We start from the raw sequence: 2,990 nt of genomic DNA on the forward strand, positions 1-2,990 counted from the left end.
ACCGAGCGGAAGACATAACACCGCAATACGGGTCAGAACCAAAAGAAGCCCACGTTCATATCGATCCCTTTCCCACACTTATCACTCCAACCAACAAAGTTGGGGATGAAGGTTCATGTATAAGGATTCGAAGGGTGGTATTGCAAGATATTGGCCGGTTTGTCAAGAAACGGCCCCAAAGTAGCTTAATACGCATGCCGCGTAAAATAAAAAGAGAATGGATCCGGCATGCCAAATACCGAGCGTATGTAGGCAACTCGGTAGGAAAATGTGCACTTCGACCACCATGAGAGGTAAATCAGGTATTATTGTTGTAGAGTTTGTACTAGTATTCGTTTATTTTATTTTCTTAGTTAAATGAACGTTGTGGGTGTGTTCCCTATATAACCCTCACGAGACCTACTCGTCCTCCCGAGCTATCGGGTGGTTTAAAAGGGCTTGTTGCATAAGCTAAATGCAACCGTGATTCCTACGAAAGTGAGTTAGGCTTGTTATTGTTGTAAATTATTTTTCCACATAAATCAAAGTAAATTAATGTATGACTTGGTAATATTTTCATAAAAGTGGTAGAACTATGTAGCTAATAAATTTTAATGGTTGTGAGAAGCATGCTTCTACACAAGGGTTAAGATTTGTAGATACATTATGTTCGTGAGACGACCGCTTTGTTGAAGAGATGAAGAGCACACGAGGAATGAACTCCAAAAATCAGGTGCATACGTCCCCCTTTTACTTTTGATTTTTAGTTAGCAAATAAGTGGATTGTAAATTGTATTTTATTTTCCGGGGTGAAATTTTGGGGAGATTAGCCGTGTCACATCCCTTGTGCATTTCAAAAACTCTAGTTCTCACACATTGAGGATAATGTATGCCTCAAGTGTGGGAATGGGGGAGTTAGTAAAAGTTTTCGATTTTTGACCCGTTCATTTAAACACTACACATTGAGGACAATGTTGACCTCAAGTGTGGGGATGGGGGAAAATTTCAAAAATTTTTCAAAATGTCTTTGTTTGAAGCAATCTAAAAAGCACAAGTAACTAAGTCAACAGGGGATGGCACAACCCATTTGGTCTATTGTCATGGTCAGGTTCAAACAATTAGCATGACGGGTATTTAGCGGGTGGTTATTTGGGAATAATCCACCTAAGAAACTAGTACATTATGCATATCACATACCATACCCTTTTAGATATGTGAGGTTTTGAGCCACTTTTACATAATAGAATTACATATATATGTTTCTTTGTTTGAGTGGACCATTAGTCATGTATTGTAGAACTTGCAACTTTTGATACGTTTGAGACCATAGACCGAATACAAGCACGAGAATGATTAAGGCATTAGGTAAACCTTTTCCTTAACACCATTTTTATATCCTTACCCAAAAAAAAAATATTATCCCCTAGTAGCCAATTTTGAGCCTAATCCTTTCGTTTGACCACCCTATAGCCCATAACCTTAAACCATTTTTCTTTTAAAACCGTGTGATGGAAATTCGATTATAGGAGTTGAGTTGTATAGTTGTAATTGTTTATTTTGCAAAAAAAAAAAAAAAAAAGAGAGAGAGAAAAATTAGAAAATGTTATGAAAAAGAGTTGAAAATCATTGAGAAAAGAACAAAAAGATGTGTTAGTAGTGGTTGAATAAAAGGCGAAAGTTGTTGCCTCATAGTTGATGTTTATATTTAGTTTTGTTTAGTTTAGTGGTTTGTAATAAAAATCGATTTTTCATCACCATAGCCACTTTAAATATCTTATTTCCTACCCTTCGCCTAGCCCCATTACCACCCTTTCAAAGACCTTTTGACTTATGCTTAGTATTCGTGTTCGGTGGTGAAGAATGATTGAGTTGCAAGCATATGTGGGTACGTGTTCTAATTGGTTTTGAGTGATTACTTAGAAAGTGCTAATTCGTTATCTAATAAGCCAAATTTTAAACCGAGTGGAGAGAACATTGTGAGGGATATGCATGGGTTATTAGTTTGAAGGGCGGGTTAATCTTGGATAACCATTCTTATATGATTAATCATGTATTGCTAAATATGTTGAAAATTGTAAAAAAGTTTGAACCGGGCATGACAATAGACCTTAACCTTAGTCTCGGGAATGGGGAGTGTGTTTTTCGTTCGACCCACGTGAAAGTGAAAAACAGATTTGCTTGGGGGCAAGCAAATGACAAGTGTGGGGATGTGATGGAGGGTGTGAAACCCGAGTGTTAACGTGCGTATTTTGTATGATATATTGTCGTTTAAGTGATAATGTGCTTTGAATATGTTAACTACGGGTGTTTGTAATGTTACAGATTAATCGCGTAAATCGGTGAATTTTGGAACGCTTGGTGATGGAACGGAACAAGCAAGGATGTTTATCACGATGTATTACATCATTCGCGACGTGTTCAGGTCGAGTGATAGTTTGAATGTGAAAGAAAAGCGAAAGCATGAAGTCAAAAGCGTAGCTTACGTTTTGAAGGCTTGGCTTAGGGTTTGATGATTTTGGAATGTGCATTGAATTGTTAGTGGAAAGTAAAAAAAGAAAAAAAGAAAAAAAAAAGGGGTTTTGAAAATCCTAACTAAAAAAGTCACGAAGACTTTAGTTGTGAAAGAATATTGGGTGTGATTCATTGGGGGCATCACACATAAAGTCAACATACATAGAGCCATAGAGGAACATGCACACTTCTTGGCAGGCTTTCTTTTGAAGAAATTTAATAACATCATCATCATTGAAAGCTGACTTTGGCAGCTATATCATCGCCAAATATGGCAACCCCAATACACTTTAAAAAGCCACGAGAGTCAACAGCAACTCATGAAAGTAGCAGCCATTATCTCGAATTTAGGGGAGCAATTAAGAGGACTTTTGGGCCCCCGTAACCTATCATCATTACATTCGATATTGGCAGTAACCTTCATGATTCTTTTGGGCTTATATAATCGGCCCAACAACATACATATCATCGAATCATAAGTAGCCACAGTTCGCAATTTT

The sequence above is a fragment of the Helianthus annuus genome, chromosome 4 (assembly GCF_002127325.2).
Source record: "Helianthus annuus cultivar XRQ/B chromosome 4, HanXRQr2.0-SUNRISE, whole genome shotgun sequence".
NCBI lineage: Eukaryota > Viridiplantae > Streptophyta > Magnoliopsida > Asterales > Asteraceae > Helianthus > Helianthus annuus.